The following is a 13,385-nucleotide window of genomic DNA, read 5'->3' on the forward strand; positions in this document are numbered from 1 at the left end:
TGCACACACAATTGATATTTCGCCCGATATTTATGGCGATGTGCTGGAAGGTGTATCTGTACTATTGACTGAAGACATCCCCGGGCCTCTGTTGAAGTTGACCAAATTTTGGCTAAAATTTTACAAAATTTGAAAGATTGTTCCATCGTCATACAAAAGAAGTGAGCAACTGTATCTCTACGATTGTCCGATCCATAAATTTAATTTCAAAGTGAAAAATAACGCCAACATTTAAATATCAACAAACATTTTTGACCAATGTTGTCATTGGGGTATACCATGTACAGCGGCAGTCAAATACCTCCATGACAAAATTGGTCAAAATTGTTGATGATAAATCCACAAAACATCTCCGTTTTGGATTTCTAACATCCCTGAGATGAATCGACTGACAAAAATCACAATTTTTGTCAACAACCATATTTCTAAATTTGTAAAAATAACCTTGCAATCAACTTGTTGCCATGACATCCTTGTCAACAATGCAGTCAAGGCAATGCAATGCGTTCAAACTTCAACGCTCACAAATTATTCCTTTCAAAAATTCCTCCAAATTCTGACATTTTGATGTCATGTAGACATACACTTCATGTTGGTGTATTTTATCTACTTGGAAAATACTTTGATTTGGTCACTGCCAGCCTCTACAACACCAATTTTATCACCCATGACTGCAATGTACGCAGGGTAACTCACATTACCTTCCAACAGATAACAGATCCACTTTCCATCACATCGATATTTTACGATTGTATCAAAGTCACCAATATAAACATTATCATCTTCATCCACAGCAATGCATCCGTGGTGTCCCACAATGCCCCTGATAGCTGACTTTGTCCGAATTGATGTAAAAAATTCAGGTCACTGTCAAAACACTTGATGCAGCCATTGCCCCAATCATAAACCATGATGACATTGTTGCTGCTTACAACCACAGACACCGGCCAGTTGAATTGTCCTTGGCCTCTAATTTGACCATTGACTTCTTTGAGATAATATCCTCTTTGAGTGTACTTGACCAGTCTATCACCTGTGTCCTCAGGTCTCATTCTGGTGTCCGGAGAGGTCAAATGCAAAGTGACCAAAACAAAGTCACCCATCAGTGCTATGTCCCAGACTTTTTCGACTTTTTTAGGTATAGTAATTATTTGGATAATTTTACCATTTTCATCACAAACAACAATTTGTTTATTTGCATCATCAAGTATGAAATAGTGGTTTAAACGTGAGATGGCTACACTCAGTGGCCGGAATGGCTCTGCAAACTGACCATCAAAGCTTCCTAGGACTTTGTCACAGGTATAATCTTTGTTCAATATCTGTACAATATTGTTATCACTGTCACACACCACAAGTTTATCACGGTGGAAGGCTAAACCTCTTGGTCCCTTGAACTTTTGTCCTTGGTCTTGATGTTGACCATTGACCAATGTCACTGACCAGTCACCTGAAAGGCAAAGGTCAAATTTGTGAAAATTATTGAATGCATTGATTGTTGCACAGCTTGCTTTTTGTTCTGCTGTAAAAAGATACATACTTTTATTCAAAGTTTTTCCACTGCCCCAGAATTTTTTGAAGAACTAAAATAAATCCTTTTAAGTACAGTATAATACTATTTTTTGGAACTTTTCTCAATTATTGGTCATTTTGCAAATTTACCATAGCAACATTTTCAGTAGAAATAGGCAAAATAAGTATTTTTGTCATAAATTTTTAATAATATTCGTTAAACTAATTTTCAAATTCTTCAAATTTAGTACATTTGTTTATTTGCAGAGATGTACCTATTATGTACAAAAATATCAATTCATTCTCTAATAACTGTAATCATGGCAACATTTCATGATGACAATGGCTCAAAATATTTGTTTTCCTTTAACTTTTGTATTTCATGCAGTAGATCCAATTTTATTTTGCAAAAATTAGAGATTGATAAAAGCTTGTTTATTATATATTCCTGCAATAGTATTGTCGTGCATAACAAGTTACCATGGCAATATAAATGTTCAAAATATGCTTTTCTTCATATTCTGTTTTGCTGTTGAAGTAAAATGAAAATTCTTTCCCAAAGTTGTAAGACTGAAGTAACCTTGCTCATTGTGTAGGAATACATTACTACATTTCATTATTATTAGTCACCATGGCAACAGATTTTATTCAGTTTGCTAAAAGTTGCTATTTCCTTAGTACATGGTTTGAGGTTGAAATAAAAATTCTCTAGGAAGTATTTACATACCGGTACTGTAGTTCACTGTACAATGATTCTCAATAAATGGAAATACCCATAGAATGCATGGCTGGTATCCGTGGCAGTATTTTAAATTATTGTTCAAAAATTCTCATTCTGTCGAAAATTTTTGAATTTGTAGACAGTGAAAATTCTGTAGTGTTTTACTGGAGATTTGTGAGTTTGAATAAACATATTAAATATTACTTTTCAATGAATATTTTGTTGGAATTTTCTAGTTTGACCAAGACTTACTTTTGTACATAAATACATAAGTGCAGTAGTGTAATCAAGTAACCATGGCAACATAAATATTTAAAATTTGCTTTTTTTCAAAACTCCTTTAGGAGTTCAAATATAATGAATTTTTTTTTTCAAAAGTTTAAGGACTGAAGAAAACAATCTAATCACGTATCAGTATATTAATACAATTATGCATTACTGGTAACCATAGCAACATTATTCTCAGTGAGACATTGAGTCCAACAGCATGGCTTACAATGAATGAAACTGGACATGGAGCCTGAAACAAAGGCTTGGTGATGCCAAGTGCCATCAATATAAACACAGGTAAATATATAACACATGGCAAGATGTCTATGTCCGCATTAAGTACATGGCTTAAGGACTGCTGCATCCTGAAAGTGGGAAGGGGGTTGGGGGGAAGCTCTGTGAACTAACAAACTAGATCTGTGTCATCACAAATCTTTACTTTAACATTACTCATTTCCTCATAACATTTCTCTTATTCAAAAAAAAATGAAAATTCTCTAGTATGAATAGTTCTCCGACTGTGGTCAAATTCTCAATGATAACTTAATCAATTGATACAGTCATAGAATGTCTATTTTCCATGGCATCAGTTTCAAGATTGTAACTCAAAAATTCTAATTTTCTTATCATAACTTTTTATGTTCCATATGCCACTGTATGTTCGTGACTTTGAAGTCAATTTTCTTGGAATTTTTGAGTAATTTTGACCAGGCCTGTACAGAAATAGTTTTACTAGGAGGCAGTAGTAATGTTATCAAAGTTCCTAGATCATTTACATATTCCTATAGCCTTAGTCGAAACACACACAAATATTGCATTGAGTGTACAACATAATGTGATTTCCCTCCATTTTAGTCATACAGATTTCACTTGTCTGGCATGGCATTGCAGTTTAAGAGATTGTTTAAATATTTTGTGTGAAGATAGTCTCTGGGGAAGTAATTTTTTCTTCTGAATGTCTAATGTGTAATTTTCAATATTTGACTTCAACCATTTGTCAGGTCATTCAGTATATATACCATTATCATATACACATATCCATATCTCTCCATTTTGGTGACAAGTAACATAAAATATCAGCCATGATATTTTATGATAAATGTGGAGATATGCATGATAAACATAAGTTTTCGAGTGTTTCTGGAGCCCATTATTGTCAACAGCACTGTTCTCTCACTAGGTTTTTTGTCTCAATGTCATTTATTATATCACTACGGCCCAAAAGTATGCCTCAGTGTACGGTATTCCGCGAAGCATAATTTCTATCGAACAGCGCTCTCAGCCGGTCGCTATTGACAACGGCGAACATTGTATCAATTTATTTTCAATAGATTATCGATCGAAAATCTGTTTGGGCGCCGCTTGTGCCGGGCGCTCGTGTGTTGAGGTCACGTCATAAACATTTCCACAATAACCCATATATTGACTTATACACTTTAACATCAAGGTATCCCTTGGTTTCCTGTACTGACAGTAAATATACAACACTTTTTTCAGTTTTGGTGATACCTTTACGTACGTTTCAGCACATTTTGGCGCACCTCGGCGTAGTTTGGCGCCATTGTGAACGGGGGACTACATGCGAGTGAGCGAGACAACAATGTATCAATTTCGGACAAAAGGATATCGATCGATAACGTTCACTGCACGATTACAGTGGAGACTCTACACCCGTTCGCCTCTGTTCTGTGTTATTTTTGCAGTTTACTGGAATTTTCATGGTTGATATTCGCCAAAATTTGGTATAAATTACAACAACCTGACTGGTATTCGGTCTGTACAATTTAAGAGACGCTAACCGATTAAAATGGGTCAATATTAGACCCTGATTCTGCATATGCAAACGCCGTAAGATCGCCATTTTATTGAGGGCAAGAGCAAAAATTCAGCGATCGGAAAAATAAAATGCAACTAAAACAAGTTTCTTCGAGAAATTCAGAAAAACTATAACGACAGCAATATTGTATATATATCAAGGGAACAGCGTGCCACTTTTCACTATAATTGGTTCAGAATTGAGAAATTTGAACGAGCGAGAGTTGTACGGTCTGTTCAGTACATTGAACGCCATTGTTTTCTATGGGAAAGCGAGCAGATTAAACACATCGTAAAATGAAAATACATTTTAAAAAAACCGTTGGTTTAACTTTTTCATTTCGCTGTTATTTTCTATAATATTTGGTATGACACACATCATGAACGATAACTAAAACTCTATGGTTTTATTTTTTTGAGTTTCCCTCTTATTTTTATGAAATGACGAGTTGAAGATCTTTTTGCTGTTGACTGTGTTTTTACTTGATTTTGCATATGTCTCTTATCGCTTACGTATTTTTGGAATTCCCTCGTGAAATTCTTCCCAAAATATTTTAATTGTTAGGGCAGCATATACGGAAATAGGACCTGTTGCTCTTTCATTAATATTTAGATGTGCAACAAGGAAATACGGCGAAATTTTCAACATGACGCTGGAGGTGAAATTGACTCTCTGAACGCGCACTCCACCTATGTATGGCGAAAATTCGGGACGTTATTACCGTACAAAATGAGGCGCCTTTGGGCCGTAGTGTATGCATACAGATTTTGTAAAGGCTTGTGTGAAAAACTCATGAAAAGTTATTATACTTATCCTTTTAAAAGTATAACTTCATGTATTTCTTCATGAATGCAACAGAGGCCTCATTTATGCATATTTATTATTTGAGAAATGTTGAAATCTGGTCAATGGTACCAGTATGCTGGGAAAAATTTTGGTGGGAGAACACTGCTTATCCTATTCCATACATCATATCAAAATACATTTTACATTACATTAAAAAAGACATAATGATTGATGTTCTCATAATAGATTGTATTCATTCATTTCGCTTACTGTTTTCAGGGGAGGTTTCAGTCACTTTCCTACCACTTGTGCAGCTAATTTCTGGAGTGTAATTTTCAGTTTGCCATTTTCAAATCCCAACCCCTAATACATTAAGGCTACTTTCTTAGATCATAAGTAACCGTTCCTAGCATGAATGCAGTCATGGCATGACATGACCTTAATATGAACTGTAGTCAGCAATCTGATTGAGGCAATTTAATTCATGTCAATACCATAGTTCATGCCTTTACCTTTGTGAAACATTAGGCAGTGCTTGTAGCTTCTGTGTCAGTTTGAGTTGTACATGTCATAGTTTTTGATGTACTAAAGATAGAAGTAGATAAAATCTCTTTATATTAGGATATGAGGCCGTGTAAATAAAATTCTTTGTTTGCCGTCCTTGGATTTTTGAAAAACCTACCAGCCAGCCAGCAAAAAAAACAAACACAGAAAAAAAAACACAACACCAGATCAATCGCATAAACTCTAACTTTCCCATCGGTTTATGGGTCACAAGTATGAAAAAATAATCTGTTACATTTACAATGCAGTGTTACTTATGCTCTTCATTAGCACGCTGAAAATAATGCGTGGAAACAAAGGTTATACTTGTGTAAATACAACAAGCATACTTAGAGTACTCTGAGTCTGAACAAAAATTCCATAATAAACAATGGCAATAAACACTATACCAGTACATAATGTACAACATGTACAGTGTGATAGTAATCACTGGTTGTGTTACGAAGATCTACAGATTGTCTCTGACGGAGATTTATGCACTAGGTGGTCATAGGTGCCAGTAAAACTATTAATTAAAATAACAAGATCTCAAATATGAATAAAAAGCATATTTGCGACAAATATAAAAGATGCAACTACGTATTACTAGGATGTTTACGAAGTTTTGAAGGAAACAAAATATATTTGATAAACACCTAATGAAGGAACCTGAGAATTTCATGTAATGGGTTCAATTTTGCAACGTGTCTAAGTGACATTTGTATATTAATTATAACATGTAAATTTAAGATCGAGACCTGTATTGATGTTTACGATTGGACGTATATTTTTATCTTTAATTTATATCTATCATATGATCAAAACCAAGCTTTAAACTTAGTTTAAAATCCCATTCTTAAATAATACGGGAAAGGACATGAGAGAAAAATACAACAGCAGGGCAGGAGGACACAACGACCAACGAGTAGTCCAGGGCATTTAGACAATTGGAGAAGCGCATGTTGAACAGCACCTGTCAAGCTTGTCATCGAGAAGTAAAGTCTACATAGTACCAACGAAACACTATAAATTTCGAAATGTTGGGGTAAACTTACAACAAAAAGGTGTTCTTGCAAAACCTGAAAATTCCACATATTAAACTGCAAAAGTTATTGAGTATAACAAAGTATAGTTGTCACTCAGAAAACAAATGCTAGACATCTTCTGGTAAAAGGTGAAACTACTATCTCTTCCATACAATTAGAATTTTTGCAGTAAGAAGAGTGGGTAACTGAGCAAATCATAACAGCCTTGAGTACAAATCCTCCTTTTAAGTGTCAAATAAATACAAGTCCTGAGCACTGTTTCTGGTGAGTTAAATGCTCCATTAGCCGTAACTTTAAAGACTACCGGTATTTATTCTGAATTTTGTGTATCAACTAGTCTTTTATGCGAATTCTAATAGCGCTGATCTCCGTGTCAGGATTGTTACTATATATAGCTGCGCGCGCGACTTTGAACACCGCTGCCTGAAAATCGACAAATTGTGTTACTGCTGGTTGTTGTTGCAACTTGTAGTCTGAGCCATAAATTAATATGAATCAGTGTGATTTTCTGTATGCATTATGACACTAGCAGTTTTAATTTCATCGTTCTTGCCGAAAATGCGGACACATTTTTGCATATTAACCCCTTGACTACCAAGGCCAATGTATTCCTATATACCAGGCCCCTTATGTAAATATTGATAAAATCGTGGGTGTGGTCATTGCATGAACACTGCTTAGAGTAAAAATTAAGTAAGTACCAATAAACCATATATTTTCTGAATCAGCATGAAATTTCCCACTTTTTCATACATAAGTTTTGTATTTCCAGGTCACGTGACTGATCACATGACAAATCATGTGACCAGAGTTGGCAAAGAATATGAATATTTGAAGCATCAGTCGTGTTTTGAATCGTTTTTTCCATAAAATGACGCAAATTTGAATACAGTTGCAATTTTCATGGCATTGTCTTTACATATATGTAATAATAACTACCCTTTGCTTTATTTATAGATGTACCTATTTAAGATTTTTCTAATAAAAGGCAGAATAAATGAACCACAAACATCAGCATCTGATGTGATTCTGTATTTGAAAATCAACACATTTTATATTTGTAAACACCTGCTTTATGTCTTCCTTGCAGAAACATGCATCTAAAATGGTTATGATTTATCAAAAATTAATTCACAATATTTAAAAATACATTTTACTGAACAACATATCACATGACCAAACACATGACCAGTCATGTGACCAGTCATATTGATAATATGGCTGCTATAAAATTTCACTGGCTTATAGTAAAAAATTGTATTTCCTCTAGTTTCATTCACGAATATTGCTGTTAATAGAACATATTTACATATAAATCATTTGTTTTCAATAAATAAACATTTCATTTCATTAAAAAACAAACCATAAACATCTTCGCGATCGTCCGTACTTTTGAAAACTCCGAAACTTTAAACAATCAGCTTGACACTTCTGTGATCAGCCTGACCTTTCACGGTCGAGGTCATGGGTCACGACATTTGCTTCCGGATTTTGGCCATACTCGGACGTACGGGGGCGCAATCACATTCAGGCCAGATCGGAATACATCAATCTTAGTCGTGCTGCGTGCCGACGCCGAAATTACGGGATTTTTAGCAACAAAAACGAAGCAAATACGCCTATTTAACTGTGCCGGATATTTCCGGCACTCAAGGTATATGGTAATTCAATATGGCGCCGGATATATCCGGCGCCATAGGTAGTCAAGGGGTTAATGCAAGAAAAATGACATTAAGTGATCAACGCTATTGCATACTAAAAAGCTGAATATTCTGCTTGTCCAGACAGCAATGCCGAATGGCCATTGCTATTTTTGAAAACTGAATTCTAATCCGGACTTATACAATGACCACATCGTTTTTAGCACCAAAAAATGTTCAAAGTAAGAGCAACTTATACTGCGTACGAACTATTTGGAGCATTCAACAACGAACATTTCACCGGCGGTAACTGCTTGCCCCAGTGCAGATCCAATAAGCTTATCGTGATCAATCGCGGATCGCGGAAAAGCTGATGGAAATTCAGTTCCGTTCCTTATTCGAAGCTAAACCAGTCAAGAATTGTTTTCGATCCGTCCTGTATGGAGAGCAAGCCATTCGCGCACTCCGCCGATTTGGAAACTTTGAGGGAGAAAATAAACTTGTGAAACGGTCGATCTATCTTAACGTACGGTTATACTGCAGTCGCTAGCTACAACAGGAGGTGCACATGTACAGTTTACGTACAGCGGTTGATGTACCCCTTTACGATAGGTAATCTGATTTGTATCGAAACGATCGTACGACATTTGCGTTTTTTGCGAATTTAAGTAAATTGCTGCAACACTGCCAACATAGGAAGGACACAACGCGTCGTATTTTCGAGCATACGATCTGTGTTTGTTTTTTCATATTTCGTCAAAAAAACCTACCCGCACGCTTACGGCAAACAAAGAATTTATTTTATGGCGCCTGATATAAATTAATTCATGTATACTTTTCTGTATTGAATAGATACAAATTTTTGAGGAATTTTTCAGAGGGATTTGATGACAGTTTTATAATGTCTCTATTGTTTTGTAGATTGTGACACATGGCTGATACAATGGTGAAAGTTTCCATGACTTAAAGGATGATTTCCTGAGTACCTCATTATGTCATAGATTTGGTGGGTGAATCAAAACACTTTGATTTTACAGTAAGTTGATTTTCCTATGATGCAACTGCCATGATATTACAGACTGCTTTGTTGGCCATGGAAGAAGTACAGTGTAAGGTACAACCTGAAAGCAATCTGAGATAGAAAACTTAGAGTCCATCTGGGACAAGTTCTAGCTCAGAATTTTAAAAAATACTGTCAAGGACAATGTGCTCATATTTTGTTTGAAATTGGTCCATCAAGAAATATTTAAACCAAAAATACAAGAATGACAAAAGTAAATAAGGTCTGAAACTTCAGGTACTGGAGGTCAACTTTAAGAACAGGCTTAGCAGAGGAATGTTTCAACACAATCCTTCATAGTTTCAGCAGGTGTGCCATTTGTATCAGGTCATGAACAATGACAGGAAATGACTCAAGGTCTGTGGAGTAGGCTGTTTCAGTCACTGCCACCGCTCCCACACGTAATAGGTATACTGCATACAAATAGGTCAAATAGAAACTCTAACTCAGATGTGTAGGCTGTTTCAGTTAATGCCTTGTACCACTCCCCGCACATTTGCTGGATTTTCCCTTTTTCTTACCTCATTTGCATATTTTTGACACTGACATGTTAATTTGAAGAAATTCACATCTAAACCCCTGGGTCTATCTGTACAACAAATACTAAGATGGTAGGTGCGGCGGTTTTGGAGTTTTGGCGTATACACATACACACACACATACATACATACATACATACATACAGGCATACATACAGACACCACCGACTCACCATATAAGCTCTTTTTGGTATTTATACATATACCAAATATGAGCTAAAAAATATGTCTTGAACTAGTTGCTGGGTGCATTTCCTAACATTTGGACCTATTGTAGAATTTAAATTGTTTAGCATTCTGCAACCAGTCCCGTTTGAAAGGTAAATGATATCCATCAGAAACACAGACTGTAAGATTCAGTCATGTGTGGGTCTCTGCAATCTCAACTCTAAACCATGACTGAAGACACTGTGTAGATTACCAAGGTAAAATAGCCAGCACTAAAGTTCAATTTTCCTAGGATGAATGCAGGCATGGCATGACATCAATGACTTTAGTGTAAACTGTAGTCAACAAGCTGAGTCAATTCATGGCATTTCCATAATTTATGTGCTTGCCTATATGGAAGTGGGATATATATTAGTTAATATCAATACAAAATTTACGTGTCATAGTTTATGATGTAGTGTAGACAGACATTCTGTTGACATCATGACCTTGAATGGATGTAAATTCATATAGCTTTAGATTTCTCATGACTTTTCCATTGTGTTTGATAATATTCTGCAAGTTCTTTTGTTTTTTATTTTGTTTCAGAGACATGGTTGATACAATGGTAAAAGGTTTTGTGACTTCAAAGGATGATTTCCTGTAATACCTCATTGTGTCAAAGCTTTGCTTTTACAGTAAGTAGATTTTCCCATTATGCAACCCCAATGTATTATGGAGTACTTTGTAGCTAGGTTTTAGAAGTAAATATTGTAAGGTACAACCTGAAAAGCAGCAAACTGAGAGTCCATTATCTAGGACAGGTCCTGGATTATAACATACCGGCCTATATATCTGAAACTGGTTGCAGGGTGCAATTCTAGATATCTAGAACTGGTTGCAGGGTGCAATTCTAGATATATAGAACTGCCTTCATGGTGCAATTCTAGATATCTAGAACTGGTTGCATATGATTCAATTCTAGATATATACCGGTAGAACTGTTGCAGGGTGCAATTCTAGATATCTTGAACTGGTTGCAGGGGGCAATTCTAGATATCTTGAACTGGTTGCAGGGGGCAATTCTAGATATATATAGAACTAGTTGCAGGGTGCAATTCTAGGTATCTTGAACTGGTTGCAGGGTGCAATTCTAGATATCTAGAACTGGTTGCAGGGTGCAATTCTAGATATATAGAACTGCCTTCATGGTGCAATTCTAGATATCTAGAACTCGTCGCATGATTCAATTCAAGATATATAGAACTGGTTGCAGGGTGCAATTCTAGATATCTAGAACTGGTCGCAGGGGGCAATTCTAGATACCTGCATGGAACTGCCAAATTTCAAAAATGTATCTACTAAAACATTGACCAATCACAAGACACTGATTTACTCACAGGAGAGTCAATCAGTTACTTCAAGGGACAAAGTCGGCCATTTTTCATGACTTTTGTTTGATACGAGATACTACTCATATTTTTTGACATGTTAAAAGATACTGATTCAATAATGGGTGACCATGCAATTATTCAACCCTGGTTTTAGATATGATACATGAAACCATCGTGAAAATGAATTAATGGTCATGACCATGAATTCAAATTTGTGATGGTTTCATTTAATTTGTCTAAAACCGGGGTCAAATATATGCATGGTCACCCATCTATTCAGTATCTTTCAACGTGTCAAACAATATAATTAGTATCTTGCATAAAACAAAATTCATGAAAAATGGCCGACTTTGTCCCATTCAGCAAGTGATGCATTAAAACACATCCTAATCAATATATGACATACAATGAAAGACACTTTACCTTTCTCTCCTGATTTCTTCTGTTCAAATTGTTCCAATTTATGTTCCAATGCTTCCACTTTATCCTTGAATTCTGCCAGTTTATCCTGAAGTTCCTCGATCAACTTCTTCTCTCCAAGTTCGGACTGTAATGCCTTCTGCTTTGCACTGTTCCCAATGCGTTGAGTGACCAATGACTGCTCAGTACTCTCTAACTTCTGTTTCAGTTCCTTACATCTCTCTTCCAAAGTAGCCTTTTCTTCCTTTGCCTCCTTCAGTTGAGATTCTAGAGTTGCCCTTTCCATCTCAAGTTTAGATTCGATGTCTTTGAGGGCTGACGGCAACAAAAATGAATTTATTTATTGGTATACAATAATTGATATCCTTGGGACTTAAAATGTGGAATAATTTCTGCATTGCATATCAAGTACTAGTTTTCTCAATGAGAAGTACAAACTAAAATAAATCTGCTGTACTTACACTGTATGTGTTCAGTGGGAGTTCTATCAGCAACTTCTTCTGTGACTGTTGTGTCAGATTTCTGATCAGTGTCTTCACCCTGAAATTTTTAATGCCAAAGTAAAACAGCATTTGTCACATGTTCAGTGTTTCATTGGTATTAACTTAATCATAATACATGACTTAATTACTATGACTCATGTAAAAGTTTACTTCTGTACAGTAACTATATTTTCATATTGCCAAATATCAGCAGCTGCCATGTAAGTATACCTTCCTAGGTTGCCTTTTTAGCTCCACTGTCAGCGATGCGGAGCTTATCAAATAGGTTGATTTTCCGTCGTCGTCGTTCGTCGTCATCCGTCGTCGTCCGTCGTTCGTCGTCCGTCAACAATTGCCTTCTCCTCTGAAACCGCAAGTCCAATTGCTTTGAATTTTATATGCAGTTCACTTGGGGTGACCTCACTTAAGTTTGTTCAAATCATGGTGAAATTTGCATATTTGTATTTTTGGGGCATTTTTTGGTGTTTTTGGTAAAAAAATCTTCTTCTCTGAAACCGCTTGTCCGATTGCTTTGAAATTTGATATGCAGTTTACTTCGGGTGACTTCAGTCAGATTTGTTCAAATCGTGGTGAAATTTGCATATTTGTATTTTTAAGGCAATTTTTGTCATTTTTGGTAAAAAAATCTTAAAAATCTCCTTCTTCAAAACTACCAGTCAGATAGCTTTGATATTTGGTACATATGTCCCTAGGGATGATGTATTCTCACATTCCTGGCCGCTGGGAGTGCGGGATCGACAGTGTGGGAAAAATCGATCCCACACTCTCAGAAACCGTCCCACACTCTGCAGTAAATATTACACGAGCTCTGATTGGATGATAAACAGTCTGTTTTGTTCCACGCGCAAAATGTTATCCAATGGCATGACGAGTAACACACGGACTAGAACTACAAAGTAAGCAGGTCAAAGTACAGTGGCAGACGACAGAGTTGTCACGATTTTTTATAATATTGTACGTGTCCAATATGAATTTAACGCATTTTGTG

At 36.0% G+C, this 13,385-nt stretch overlaps 1 protein-coding gene across 1 annotated transcript in view; it reads right to left on the reverse strand.

Moving 5' to 3' along the window:
- Positions 1 to 416: 416 nt before the first annotated feature.
- Positions 417 to 13,385, reverse strand: part of LOC139124198 (uncharacterized) — a 49,296-nt gene continuing 36,327 nt past the window's right edge. Inside the window, exons 6-8 of the mRNA XM_070690338.1 lie at positions 12,356 to 12,434; positions 11,898 to 12,200; positions 417 to 1,450 (exon numbers count right to left, since the gene is read on the reverse strand). The gene's annotated coding sequence lies outside the window, so the exon portion shown is untranslated. The remainder of the gene's footprint in view (positions 1,451 to 11,897; positions 12,201 to 12,355; positions 12,435 to 13,385) is intronic.

This window comes from Ptychodera flava, assembly GCF_041260155.1.
Source record: "Ptychodera flava strain L36383 chromosome 23 unlocalized genomic scaffold, AS_Pfla_20210202 Scaffold_23__1_contigs__length_28996876_pilon, whole genome shotgun sequence".
NCBI lineage: Eukaryota > Metazoa > Hemichordata > Enteropneusta > Ptychoderidae > Ptychodera > Ptychodera flava.